The sequence below is a fragment of the Parasteatoda tepidariorum genome, chromosome 10 (genome assembly GCF_982258835.1).
Source record: "Parasteatoda tepidariorum strain Cologne lab strain chromosome 10, Ptep-v5.0, whole genome shotgun sequence".
In the NCBI taxonomy this organism is placed as follows: Eukaryota; Metazoa; Arthropoda; class Arachnida; order Araneae; family Theridiidae; genus Parasteatoda; species Parasteatoda tepidariorum.
In genome coordinates this window covers 89,044,910-89,060,734 of record NC_141764.1, presented here as the reverse complement: position 1 = coordinate 89,060,734, position 15,825 = coordinate 89,044,910, and the positions used below count along the sequence as shown (strand labels likewise).

The 15,825-nt window shown below is 31.3% G+C and overlaps 1 protein-coding gene across 2 annotated transcripts in view; it reads left to right on the top strand.

Annotated features, from left to right (window-relative positions):
- LOC107438213 (formin-binding protein 1 homolog) overlaps nt 1-15,825 on the top strand; it is a 54,546-nt gene that overhangs the window by 9,511 nt on the left and 29,210 nt on the right. The gene's annotated exons all lie outside the window — the stretch shown is intronic.

The window sequence follows — 15,825 nt, the reverse complement described above, 5'->3', positions numbered from 1 at the left end:
ATGCAACATACATAAAATTTAAATATATATAATTATAAACAGATGTATAGATTCCTTGGTATAAACCGGATAACTAACACAAAACAAAAGAAAAGTCTAAAATAAAATAAAGAAAGTTAATCAGTCAATAGGTAAAACTGACAGTTTGTGAATGGGTCTTTTATAAGTTCCAGTCTCAGTTTTGACACTGACCACTCTTACCTTAGCATCAGCACTAGGAAAAACTTCTTGTATACGCCCTAATTTCCACTTCAAAGGTGGAATATTGTCCTCTTTAATGAGAACTAAATCGTTAATTTTCAAATTAGGCTGTTCTCGCAACCATTTGGGGCGCTGCTGTAAGCTGGAAATATACTCGTTAACCCATCTTTTCCAAAAATTCTGGAAAAGTTTTTGAGTCAACTGCCAACGTTTTAATGGGGATATGTTTTCGCTTAGAAGGTTCTCTTCTGGTATAGAGGAAAGAGCGGTTCCCACAAGGAAATGTCCTGGGGTAAGTGCTGAAAGCTCAGCGGGATCGTCCGATACTGGACACAAAGGACGAGAGTTCAAGCAGGATTCAATTTGTGCAGTAAGAGTTAAAAACTCTTCAAGGGTCAATTTATGATCACCTATTGTTCTTTTCAAATGCGATTTTGCGGATTTCACAGCAGCTTCCCAAATTCCTCCAAAGTGAGGTGCTGAAGGTGGGTTAAAGTGCCATTTAATTTGCTCATCGGCAAAATACTGCTGGATGGATTCTTCTTTTTGAAGAGATTTAACTACTCGATTAATTTCCTTATTTGCAGCAACAAAATTTGAACCACAGTCTGAAAATAATTCATTTGGTTTTCCTCTTCGCGCAACAAATCTTTTTAGAGCTGCAATAAATGATTCAGCGGTTAAATTTCCAACAACTTCGATGTGCACCGCCTTTGTCGCGAAACACACAAATATACAAATGTACATTTTAACTGATCTAACTCCACGTCCAGATCGCGGTTTCACAAAAAATGGACCTGCATAATCCAGACCAGTCTTGGAAAATACTCTAGAAGGCGTTACTCTTGAAGGTGGTAATTGAGCCATTATCTGTGTCGCGGTTTTTTCTTTTAATCGAAAGCATTTTATGCATTTCCAGATTTGCTTTTTTATAACTGATCTAGCATTTACTATCCAAAATTCTTTGCGAATAACTGATAATAGTAAAAGTGCTCCAGCATGCAAGAAGGATTCATGATAATGAATTATAATTAGATTAGTTAAGTGATGTTTTTTCGGTAGGAGAATAGGATGTTTTCTTTCATTCGATAATTGTGTATTTTCTAACCTACCGCCAACACGGATAAGGCCCTCTTCATCCAAAAACGGATTCAAGGAGAGGATCTTACTACTCGAAGAAATTGGTTTGCTATTTTTTAGCTGGTGATATTCGTTTGGAAATTCTTGTTTTTGTACTATTTTGACCAAAACGTTTCTAGCTAGTTTTATCTCATTACTAGTCAAATAACCATTTATGCGATTGTTCGGAGATTTACAGTTCATTATGAAGCGGAGACACCAAGCTATAATTCTTTTTAACTTAACGTATGCTGAAACATTGTAAATGATCGGAAAGTCAATAGGAGTTGTTTCAATCAAGCACGATGTCTTTTTGCGTTCTTCTTTGAGAGCGTCTGTTGAGAGAGGGATTTCCTCCAAATGCGATATTTCACCACTTTTCATCCAAGACGGACCCGACCACCACAAGTCTGATGAGGAAAGTTCTTGAGGATCCAAGCCACGGGAAATGAGATCTGCGGGATTGTTATGAGTAGAAATATGTCTCCACTGGTAGTTCTCAGTCAAGGTTTGGATCTTGGAGACTCGGTTTCCAACAAAGGTTTTAAGCTGGTGGGCTGGCGTTTTAATCCATGCAAGTGCGATGGTCGAGTCTGTATGCAAAATGACTTCGTCAATGTCCATTTTAAGAGAATTATAAACCTTTCTTATAAGTTGAGAAAGAAGTAAGCAAGCTGATAGTTCTAAACGTGGTATAGAAATTACTTTAATGGGTGCAACACGAGATTTGCTTGCAATAATATGGCAAGTGTTTGATTCAGCTAGGCCTGGGCAATACATGTAAACCACAGCTCCATACGCTAATTCCGAGGCATCAGCGTAACCCATTAAAACAGTTTTTGTGAAAAAGTCAGTTAAAATGTATCTATTAATGCGAATAGTTTCTATATGTTGCATAGAAGATGCAAAATTAAGCCACTGACCTGCGATTTGTGGTGGAAGGGGATCGTCCCACGACAGTTTATGTACCCACAATTTTTGGAGAAATATCTTTGCTTTCGTGATGACAGGTTGTAAAAGGCCTAATGGGTCATACAGTCTTGCTATAAAACTCAGCACTTCACGCTTAGTGAATTTGGTGGTCATTTCTGGGATGGATACTTTAAACGTAAATTGATCTTCAATTGAATTCCACCTTACACCCAAAGTTTTGACACTCGCATCAACTTCTGATGCAAAATCATGCTCTGCTGGGTCACCTACAGGTAAACTGTTCCTTAACTCCCTTGAATTAGAGTTCCACTTATGAAGAGACATTCCACAAGTTGATAGAATATCGTTCAGCTGTTGTTGCACTTTCTGAGCACCTTCTAAACTTTGAGCACCTGAAACGATATCGTCCATATAAATATCTTCCAAAAGAACTAATGATGCCAGTGGAAATTGTAATTCATCTTTAGCCAACTGCTTGAGAGTTCTGATTGCGAGAAATGGAGCGCAAGCAGTTCCGTAAGTGACTGTCTTGAGTCTGAATGTTACCGGTTTTGCGTACTCTGAATCTTTCCACACAATTCTTAGAAGATCAAGCTGCGATGGATCTATTTTGATTTGTCGAAACATCTTTTGGATGTCTGCCGTGAAAGCATATTTATGTTTACGAAATCGAGTCATGATTTCGAAAATGTCCTCGACCACGTCCCCCTTCAAAATGACATCATTCAAGCTCACACCCGTTGAGGTACTTGATGAAGCGTTGAACACAACACGTAACTTAGTGGTTGCCTTCTCTGGACGATAAACACCGTGATGTGGGAGGTAATAGGTAATTTGATTACCGGAATTGCTTTCATTATCATCATATTTTTCCATATGATTCATGTCTAAGTACTCCTGCATAAATGATTTGTATAAATCTTGCATTTCTTGATTTCTGGATAATCTTTTCCATAGTTGATTCAGACGTCGCACAGCTAAGTCCTTGGACTCTCCTAAACGCTCAACGTCCTTAACTGGCATCTCTACGATGAATCGTCCATGCTCATCTCTGCGATAAGTATTCTGAAAATGTGATTCACAATACTTTTCTTCTTCACTCTGAATTTTCATTTTATAGTCTATATCCTCTATTTTCCAGAATTTTTCTAAGCAGTCTTCGACTTCTGTTTGAGTGGTTATGAAACCGCAGTGAATTTCTGGAGTGCGGGTATTTATTGCTCCAGTTGCAATGTATCCAAAAACAGTATTGCGAAACACCAAATCACTGTTTGCAACGCGGATATCTCCAGCCTTGATAATTTCGAAAAATACCTCCGCGCCTAAAAGCATATCTATTCTTCCAGTTACCGCGAAATTAGGATCTGCTAATTGTTGCGGAATTTCTAACTTATCTACTTTGAAGGATGTAACAGGAAGAAAATCGGTAATTTTGGATACCACTAAAAAATCAAGAGTTTTCAAAAAAGAGCTATTACCATTACAAATTGTAGCTTGTATTTTTGATCTTATTGTAGTTTCGTTTCCGCCCAAACTCGAAACCCGAAAATTCATTTTTTCTTGCGGTACTCCTAATTTATTAGCGAAATTAGCTGTACAAATATTCGACATGCTGCCTGAATCTAATATCGCCCTACATTGCATATAAGATCCATTTAAAGGATTTAAAACCCAAATTAAAACAGTCGGAAGAAGCCCTGTTTTATTTTTCGAATTAATGCAAGATAAAGAAGCAGAAACAATTTCATTATTTTGTTGATGAATATTAAATACCGCTGCTTCGGGATTGAGGTCATGACCGTGAGAAGAAGAAGCCAAAACCGCAGAATTGTTTATAGTTTCGCGTTCTTTATGGAGTAGTGTATTATGCTTTGAGTGGCATATGTAGCATAAATGTTTCGATTTGCAATTCAATAACTTGTGTTGACTGCTTAGGCAATTAAAACACAATTTATGTTTTGATACCAGCTCACTTCTCTGATGACTATTCAATTTCAAAAAAGAATCGCACTTAAAGATAGGATGATTCATTTTACACAAAATGCATGATTGAGTTACACTTTTATTAATTAGAAATGTTTTCGTTTTTGGATTTCTCTCTTGACTTAACTTAAATCTTAAAGGAGTGGTTTTGCTAACATTTTCTAATATTTGAGCTCGTTTTTCCAAAAATGAAAATAAATCATCTAATTTAGGAACATCGTTTGAGCTAATATTTAATTCATACTGCCTTCGAGTTTCCCTATCCAATTTTTGAAGTACTATATTTAAAACAAAAATATCAGAAAGATCATTGCGATTATACTCCAAAATTTTTAATGCTCTTATATTTTTCTTTACACAATCAATTAAATTACGTAAGTCTTTAGCCGACTCATGCGTTAATTTTTCAATATCTAATATTGATTTAACGTGAGATTCTACTATTAACCTTTTGTTTTCGTATCTTTCTTCTAAAGCTGTATATAATGAAGTGAATGTATCATCTAATGTAATAAGATTTTTAGCTTCTCCGATTAAAGCTGAATTTAAATAGTGTAGTTTTTGTGCATTTGTCAACTGATTATTGGATGTAATAACATTATTGAATTGCAATTTGAAAGTACTCCATTCTTCACATTTACCCGAAAATTTCGGAAGCGGAATTTCTGGTAATTTTATGCTAACACTATTGTTTACAAAACTTGCGGGAGTTAATTTCACTTGATTAACTGATTCTAAATACGTTAAGCAATTTTTAATTTTGCACTTAGCACTGATGATTTTTTCGCTGTATTCTTCGCTAGCGCTAATTTCAGTTTCGAATTCTGCTGGAACCGAAATTAAATTTTCAATTTCAGAATTTAATGATGTCAAAATACTCTCCTTTTGACTTAATTGCTCAAATATTTCATTTAGTTCTGTTATTTCTTTAGTGTCACTTTGTATTATAGTATCTGCTTTTGTTATTAGTTTTGTAGCGCTAGTTCTGATTGTAGCGCGTTTCTTTCTACATTTCTCGATGTTATCCATTATTTATTAAATGAAATTATGCGGTAAATAAATGATGAAAATTTGCCTACCTTTCACTAATTCTATGGCTGGAGATATGCTGCGTTATTTCTGATGCGATGCGTGGTCAGTCCAATAATGAATGCGGGATTTTTATTGTAAATTTGCGATATACTGGATCTTTATCCTCCTGATCGTTCGGACCAGTGTTTGGCCGATAGCTTGCGGGTGTATATAAAATCAAACGTGGACTGTAAACTATTTATTTTGCGGGTGCGCTGGTAGCGCTGCGGAGCGTGTATGCTCTTTTGTTGTTTCACATCAACTGGCTCTTGGCTGATAACAATGACGCCAAGAAGCCAACGGGCGTAGCAACATACCGGCTTCAACAAATAGATCTTAACAAAATAATCATCTCATGTAAAGCTTTTCTGAGTAAACTGTTCCCCTGTTCTTGGAATATTACAAATCCCGAACGACATGATTTGTTACAGAACTTATAGACAAACAAACCTTGGAATTACACAAAAATAAATAATAAGCAAGCAGAAGTTGGAAGGAAAAAAATTGTGTCCTTTCAAAACAGCGTTTTGTTCCTATGAAAGAAAATAAATTACGGAAAGTCCAGAAGTAGGCGAGAGTAAACACAGTTGAAGTGCATATGTTGTTGATTATAATCGGGATTTTTTTTTTAGACCGAATAATGAGAAAAAGTATCCTAAATTACCTTTCATTACTCAAAAAAAAAAAACAAATAAATTTATAAAGGAAGTACAATAATCGGATTCGACTATATATTTAAGCTTTGGAAATTTCCTAAAATGTAAAGATTTAAATTTATTTTTGAGTAAAACCTTCTAGTGTGATTAAAGTTAAATGTTAGTTATTTGAAAGTGATTGTGCTATATGTAATGCACGGGTTGCCAAACTTTTTTGATCATCGACCCCTGTATAATTTTTCGAAATCTCCATCGACCCCTACAAACGTAATTTTCTGTTAATTAAAATAAAACTCTATTAGATACAGTGTTTGTACATTTATTTTATGATTTTAAACATTTATTAAAGTAAAAGTACATTGTGTAACAATAGTTTTATGAAAAATATATTAATATTGAAATTTACAAAAATTGGTCAATTTTGTAATTTTCGTAAAAAAAATACAAAGTGTGCTATAGTTTTGTCGCGGGCTGTACTAATCCATATTATTAAAGCTTACCTTCTTTTTTGTGCATTGATAATTAAAATTGATATCTAAACCAAACGAATGGTTTTATCGAAACAATAACAATTATCCAAAACTATAAAAGTTTTAATAATGACACTGCAAATATTCAACACAGTTTGCAAAGATAGTTGAAACTGCGTATGATATTTGCATTTGTAACGTCAATGCTCGTCACACGTGACATTTGGACAAGCGCACATATGCATAAGACTTGTAAACTGCGCTGAGTTCGTGCCACTGCGCGGTGGAACGTAAATACTTGTTTCCTCCCAATAAATATACGTTTATTAATTTATGTTTTATAAAGAAACTGATATTGAGTCAATTTTAAAAAAAATTCACAAATTTTACATACTTAATTAGGTATGTGTGATTTGCGTATTGAGAATTGTTTTTTTTTTAAACCCACAATCGACCCTTCCGATTTGGATCGACCCCCATTCGCCCCCCTGTCTCAGATCGACCCCCGATTTCGTTAAATAGACCCCTGGGGGTCTATATAGACCACTTTGGCGACCTCTGATGTAATGAAAGGACAACTTAACGCGAGACGTAAAAAGGAATGGGAATTCTTGTTTAAAAAAAAGTGAAATCTAAATTATTTATTAATTGAAATGTGCTATAAATTAATTGAAACGTCTGCTTGAAGGCTATTCCAATTTGAAAAGTACATTAGCTGTAATTTCCTAAACATTAACAGTTTAAACATCTATGTTTCTCAAGTGTGCTTGTGAAATAGTTTCGCACTTTAATTATGATATTATTTTTGTTGCTGATAAATTTAAGATTTTTTTCCCCAAAAAAATTAGTTTAAGAATGGATTATTTTTTAAGAAGGAAATTATAAAATATATATGTATATAGCTTATTGATTACCGAAAAACCAATATTTTTTTTTACCATGGTTTCTGCGTGTAATTCAAAAATAAATGAATAAAACCATTCTGTAAATGGTTTTCTTAATTTTTTTCCACACAGAACTTGGTGTTTACAATTTCATATTTCTGCGATATTTGAAACTACTATTTTTGTTGTTATTTCGAGGTGGAAGCCTTATTAAATGCTTCGCTCATCTTTTGAAATATTTTATATTTTTATTTGAATATAAGTGCGTACGTTACTTGAATAACCTCAAGGTTATTGAAAAGAAGGTGTTATTGTTATGGCGACTGAAGGGCAGGGACGTACGATGAATGCCTTAAAGGTTACATGCTAATTTAACTCTCAATTATGTTTCTACAAGGCCATTGCAAAATTTTTCGTACCAGTTACAAAAATGTTACTACTTAAGATCTTAACTCGCATAAAGTTTCACATTTATTATAATTTCTTAGCTTGCAAAAACTAGTTAGTAGGTTTATAGTTAATGAAAATTAAATTTTAATATCTTTCCCCTTATTGAAATGTTTTGAAACTTACGTTCCTCAATATTTTAAAACCTTATATTTTAACGTAAAAAAAAAGGTATTTTCTTTTTATTTTATATCGGTTTTTATTTATTTTTATTCCATATCTTTTAAATACTAATCAGGGGTCTGTTTAGAAGAAATTTGGGTCCGTTAACGGACCCTTCACAAAATATCTTTTCGTAAAAACGGACTCTTCACAAAATATTTTAACTTAAAAACGGACCCTTCACAAAATGATTTTTCTTTTAATCGGACCCTTCACAAATTTCTTTATCTTCATTATTATTTTGTTAATCGAATAAACCCCTTCCAGGGCAGAAAACAAGAAAGATAGATGTAAACGAATTAAGTTTTGTCTTCGGCAGACGATTCTTTCATTATTCGTCCGAAATTAATGTTCTGCGTTCAGCAGTATATGTTAAATACCAAATATTTGTATGTTGCATCCCTAATTTAGAAGCAGCAATTATTGTTTATTTTTTAAAATTTAATTTTTTTAATTATAATTTTACAGTGTTGAGCATAATCTTGTATGTCTTAACAATTTAAAAACTCCTTGAAAAAGTTTTTTTTTTTTTTTTTTTGCAATAACGGACCCTATTTGCACAAATTCATAAAAGCGTACCCTGGTTGAAAGAATGTGAGTAATTTTTTCACAATTTCACAAAAAACGGACCTTTCACATAATGTCTGGACAGACCCCTGCTAATATTGTAAAGCTTCGAAAATTTCTCGTTGTTTCGTCCATATATAAATCAAATTATAAAATAATTAAATCCCATGTTAAATAAGTTTTCCTTTGTGTTCTACTATAAGTTTTTTTCTAATGTCTTACTGATGAATTTTAAATCAAAAAGCGAAATGTATTCATATTCTAGCAACAATAATAATTAGTGATTCCACTTACGCACTATAGCACGACAAATGCGCCAAAAATCTCGGACGGAACGCGGAAAAGTTATGAAGCATCCCCTTGGGCGCGGAATTTTCCTTCCCGGTAACAAAAAAAGAAGACTGGATTACGCATATTAATTTTGCCGTTGTAAGCTGAACTAAACTATCATTTTAAAAGAAATAAAGAAATGCATTTTTTTTTTTTCCTCCTTTTCTGGTATTAACAGCAGAAGAAGAGAATAAAATTATTTCTGCACTTTCTCTTGATGCCGATGTTTGATCAATGGACAATTATAGTCAATTTTTTTTATTTTATTAATCTTAATGCATTCAGAATCCCTACTTTTCTTTAAGAGTGCTAACTATTAAGTTGTTTTTAAGCAAAAAACTTTCGTTTTCGCTTTTTACTTTCGTTTTCATCTGAAACAGGTACTCACGTGATTATTCACGAACTGACGTTACTCGTGTCCATCTACCATTCCTTTACTGTGCTATGAAAGCTATTCGTTTTTACTTCGTTTGGATTTTCGTAATCAAAATCAACAATTTTAGATGGTAAATAACTTAGTGAAAACAAAGATAATCATAATAAATTGCGCCCTAGTGTATAGCTTAATAAAAATGTGGCTTAAAATAACGAATATTTATAATATTTTCTAATAATAATAACATATGATAATTTATATGGTACTCATTGTTAATAGTTGATGGTTCTGAATATTAAAGTTTTTTTTTGTTCAGTAAAAAATGGGTTAGAATAAGTTATGGTTGCTTGATATTACTTAGTAAAATGATGCGTTTTAAATACAAAATAATTATGTTTAGCCATGTTATTCTTAGTACTAAGGCACATTTCTAACTATTCTCATGTTAAGAGAAAAAAGTGTTGAATGAATTTTTTTTATATTGAATAGTTTTAGATTTTAAAAATGTTGAAAATCTTAAGTGATTGATTTTTTTATTTATTTATTCTATCTTAAATTTAACAGCAGGAATTATCTCCAGCATAGCGGCAGCTTTTTTTTAAAAAAAATAGTGATCCCAGCAAAACTTTTAATTAATTCTTTAAGAAAAATTAAGTTTAAACAAAAAGAAAGAAATTAATATATTCTAGTAGATTTTGTTAACTTTATTTTAATTGCGTTAATGTATGTTATAAAAGTATTAAAAATAAGCGTATGCATTTATTTAGTTTTACATTAGAGAAACCGGAATTAAATTTTATTAAGATTAGATTTCTGAAAATGAAACTTATTTCTTGTTTAAAATATTTTTATTTTGCCTATCAAATAATAGAAAGGCATAAATGCGCATTTTAATAGATGTTTCAAATATTTTTGTTTTGTCTGTCAAATAATAGAATAAATGCGCATATTAATAGATGAAGTGGAAAATTTATCGCCTGCTCAATATCACAGATCGTTTTTTTCCCTTTACTTTTCATCTTGGAGGCTTCATTTTTCTTTCTTCCATCGCGGCGTTTTAACTCGTTGGTTGCCACACGAGTGCTAGGTTTATACTATATCTATCATTTTAGTGTGGTAATCTATAAAGATAAAATCAAAGTTAAATTTTCAAATTTTATCAACAATTTTATTTTTTTCAATTAGTTTGTTTTAATAAACAATATGTTATTGTCTTATCGATAACATATTTTCTGCATAAATAGTTGGATAATAATTTGCATCTTGCTACCACTAGATCTGTTTTACGTTTTATTGACACAAATTGTAGAGACAATTTTGTCTCTCGATATCGCGTGATCAGGCAACTGAAGTGGTTATTGAAGTTTGAAGTGCAAGTTATCAGCAATCTTTTTGCCCCAAATCTTTTTTCACATTGTACTTTCATCTTAAAATCGCATTATAAAATTCATCCTAAAATTTATCTTTAATGCAAATCTTTAAAAAAGGGATTGATATTTTAAATTAGTTCCCGGTTTAGGCGAAAAAAGACCCAGAAATTGAGAAGTCCTGGTTCCAAGGATCCGGTACTTTGCAAAGTCTAACGGGAATCCCTAAAAATGTGTGAGTAATATATCTTTCATTGTATATGGTTTATGCAACGTTATACAAACGTAACGTATAATATTACAAACATAATTTTTTTTCTTTTTTACTTAAAATTTTTAATAAAATAAGAATTGGTAAAGAGTTAGCAATTAAGTAAATCCTTCATTGAGATTAAAAATTTCAACATTCAAATCGGTAAAACATCTTTGTTGGAGAACAATTCTAGTTTTAATAGTTAGGATCTAGTTGTGTTTCTTACTGCATAGTCAATACTCTCTACTAAACATACATTATATATGAATGACTTGCATAAAAAATAACTCATAAAATTTTCACATTAAATTTAAAAGCTAATAAAAAAAACTTACAATTTTTAGAAAATATTTACGTAAATAAACCAAATTAAATAAAACTGTAAATTTTACAGTAAAGAAAATGACGCGTATCCAGACCTTTATATTGTATGCTTTTTTTTTTCAGTTTAAAGGGAGGGAAAAGCGTCTTTTTAAAGAAAGTATATGTCTTTTTCGAATTCCCGAGAAGAAGAAAAAGTTAAATATGATTTTTTTCCCTTCATTTTTACGCTATTTCCTACCATTTCAAACGCGATTTAAAATTGCATTCACGTGTTTTAAAATCTCGCATTGAGATTCCTATTTACGTGATTTAAGACAACACATCGTATTTCGTATATTTTCACGATTTCATATTAAATATTGCGTTTCATATTCAGACGATTTAAAAGTCGCTATCATGACGCATGTTCAAGTGCTTCAAAATTATACATCTGGTATTCGTGTTCACTCGAATTTAAAATCAAATATCAACATTCATATTCACGTGATTTTAAAATCAAGTTTCGACATTCGTATTATTTACTCTATTTTAAAATCAAATAGATAAAATTCGTATTCACTTGATTTTGAAATTAAAAGTCAAGATTTTTATTAGCGAGAGGTTAAAATCACACATTCAGATTCACAGTCACACAATTTATTAAATAAATTAATAAAATCGCGCATCGATATTTTGTTGAAAACATTCTGTGGATAAATTCTTCTTACATACTTTTTTTTTTTTTTGCTCAAATTTCAGGAATTTTTTTCAATTTTTTAAAAAGTGTTTTTGCGCATGACATTTCTGAATTTCTATTTTCAGCATTTTCGGTTCTTTACAAAACTCTTCCCTGTGATGCTGTATTTTAAAAAAAGACATGTCCCGCAGTGGACTGATCTTTAAGACACAGTTCCCAGCAGATCACCGAAGTGAAGCATCACTTGCGGTCAGTGTGCGGGTGGGTGACCACTTGGATCAGTCTGCGTAGGGACCGAGGGTGTGCGGTATGGGTCCTCGTTAAACTGTTCCACCGTAAAGTGCTCGACTTCGCGTGCAGGTCGTCGGGCTACTGAAGCGGGGGTGCCATCCCCTCCGCAGAGGATTAAAATTGTGATGGCGTGTCTTCGGATCCTCATCAGGGATGTTTCCCAGACCGTCGGCAATAGCCCATTGTGCAGCTCTAGTGCGACGTAAATGAACTACAACAACAACAAAAAAAGACATTTCAAAATAATAATAAGAAAAAATCGTGATTTTTTTACAAAATTCGTCTAAATGAGGTGACAACGATAGGGTTGAAACTAGTTACGAGAGTTAATCAATACCTACAAAAAGTTTTTCAATTGGGATTTTGTGTTTGCAGAAAGTTTTTTATTTTATCTAAGTTTGCTTATATCATGAAGAAAAGGACGAACTTTTGAAAAAATAATTAAATATTGAACTTTAATTCAGTATGAGTTAAATTTTTTCAGTACATTAATACATATATATAGCCCACGCTCTTTTGTCCTTAATTTGCAAACTAATACAAATTGTTTATCGCATATTATTAAACTACAAGTAATTTATTACGTTTAAGTGCAGACTAATATTACTAAACCATGTGTAAACCAAATTACGACTCGTTCGATATTTACCAGTACTAATTTTAATATCTTTACATCCAAAAATTTTACTCTATTTTTTTTCCTTCGAAAAAAATCCTTTGCGGTGTTAAAAAGTAATCGAATTATTTGTTGCAAATCTTATTTATTGTCTTGCGTCTTCAACGAAGATGCTCGCATCCCATCACTTTTCCTTTTATCTAAAACCGGAATCACGGCATAAAATGAAGGCGCGACCTTGGCAAGTGGCCTTTTGCCATGACCATGAAGAAAACAAATGAAAAAATTTATATTTGGCGGGATTTTTTAAAAGGAGAAAACAGCTATAATCCTGTGTCCAGTTACACGCGTTTCTATTTAGTGTACTAATCATTATCAGATGCAGTTGAGGTGTTTCCAAGAGCCTGAAGTTCGTATTCCTTTTTTGGACCACTTGGAAAATTATTCTGCTGTTCTTAGTAAGGTGACGTCATTGAAAAAAGTGTCGTTGATCCTGTTCAAGTTAATGAAAATATGAGCTCATAATGGCATTCACTGCAATGTTTCATTTACAAAATCTTTCTTGTTTAAAGAAAGACATCGCCGCAAAAAATGACAAATATTTTGATAAAAATTGAATACATTTTTTAAAAGTTTTTATGTCATTTTTTAAAATGAAACACAATGATGTGACATTGTGTTAATTTAGAAAATTGAATTTTGTCATTTTTATTTTTTTATTGCTTATTTTTTTTTTCGAAAAATATTCACTGTATTCTAATTTTTATTAAATTTAATGCTATTTCATTTTTTTTCCTCCTTTAATTTAAAGAACTATGTGGAACAACTGGTGATACTTTTTTCTTCTCGGCTTTAGTGGTTTTTCCTTATTTTGTTTATCACCCTTTTTTTTTTTTTTTTTTTTTTCGTTTTCAGCTTTATGTTTTATGTTTCAGATCTCTTTTCATTCTTCACGACTGTCAAGTCTTGAAAATGGGCGTCTGTTTTTGAGCGCTTGAAACATGTCGACTGTTATTTCCTATTGATATATTTTTGAAGCGGGTGAAGATTTTAATCAAGTAATAATAGTGATACTATTATGCTTAACTTCCTTTTCGCGAATAACTATTAAAAGAAAAAGTATTTTTATTTCGTTCTTTAATAAATGATTTTTATGAATTGCTCAAAAACTGTTGTGAATTTTCCTTAAGTTTTCCATTCTTTTAGATAAATTGCTGATTAATATTTTTTTCTTTGTTCTTGTTTTTTTTTAATTTTTTTATTTTTTTTTATTTCTTTTTGTTTAGACCAAATACAATTATAATCAAACGCAAACCGTCATTCCTAATTATAACTGAAAAATTTAGATCATTAGAAATTAATTGTATTGTTAGTGATAGCAATCTGGAATTCCATTGGAAAGAATCAAAATAACAGTGTGCCCAACTTTAAATATTGTATGTGACTTCCTGGTAGTCATTGAATAGAACAAGATCATTAAAGAATTAATGATCGCACTGAATTGATTGCAAACTGTATTGTCTGAAAACTTTCTTTTCCATTGTAAAGCATTCTAAGAGATAAAGAATATGGGGAAAAAGTTTTCTTGTTACTGTACTTTTCCACCATATGGGGTGTTGTTTCGTCTTCTGGTCATTTATATCTTAACTAATCTAATTATTTCGTTATTAGTTTTCAATCCATTTTTTTATATTTTAGAAAAATAAAGTTTTTAAAAGAATAAATAGTAAGTAAAAGTAAAATTTTAATTAGGTATTAAATGATTTTTTTTTTTTTTTGATTTTTGTCTTAAACCTATTATACAATAATATTAAAGTTATTAATTTCTATTCATATTTGTAAATCACCTAAAAAAGTAGAATGAATATAAAACGAAAATTATCTGTGGTGCTAATTGCTTTTCGTATTCACCCTGATTTCAGACTAGTATTTACACATTTGATTTTCAATTTAAATTTATTTGGTCGCAGTATTCGAAGATAATGAACAAGAGACATTGCACTCAATTTGTTATAATCGAACTAAATTTTATGAAGTTCGCGAAAATAAAGTAGTTTTACAAAAAAGAAATTAGCAAAAGTATTGTTTCGAAAACTTTGTTACGGGCATATTTATAGTTTCGTTTTTTTATTTATAAAATTTAATAGAAAGGTGGCATCCAAATTATCCTGACAGAAAGGCCGAAACTCTCCAACAAGGAGACATAATCGGACTTCACAATTTCGGGCAATTTTATTTCTCTCTTACCCTGCCAACTTTCGTCGCCAAGGAAATAGAACCGCATCATCGTGTTTTAAAGTTTTTCACCAAGTAACAATAAAAGCTAAATTAATTAATGAGCAATTTATACTCAGGACTAGACGTCTTACTTTATTAGGTTATTTCCCCATTATGAACTAAGTAAACGGAAGTACATAAAGATAAACATCTTCTTTGAAAACTAGAGTAGATCGTTTCATACTGTTCACATTTTATTTATGGTTACTGTAAATCAAAAGTTTTTGGAAGAGTTCTTTTTGTGTGCGAGAAAATATATAAAATAACAGAAATAATGTAAACCGCGTTGGAGTGCATAAAGTTAAAATATTAAAAAAAAATAATAATAATAATAATTTTTTTTTAAACCTAAAAAACAGGGGTTTTTTCTGTTTAAACTAGGCGTTTTGGATTTATTCAAAATAATAGTATTTCATGCTGAAAGTTATAAAATTATTTATTGCATTTAAAAGCATTTCATTGTGACTTTTTTAACTATCCTAATTAATATTTTAAATAAACATACAAATAAAAAATTTTAAAAAACCGCAACTTTTCTGTGAGTTAGCACAAAAAAGTAATGAATAAAAAATATAGCATGTAACGTATAAAAATTTAACTAATATAGTTTCGGCTAATTTTACAATTATTATGTTCTTTTTACATAAAGTTTATCTTAAAATGTGTTGCAAGAATTTCTTAGAAAATTTAAGAAATATTTGGATTTATTACTGTTATTCAAAAACCGCCGACTCTTCATCTGCTTTCTTTAAAAAATTTGGAAGAAATTTTTCTGACGAAATAACCAATACAGTACTGCAATCAACAGTTTTTTTTAAAAGA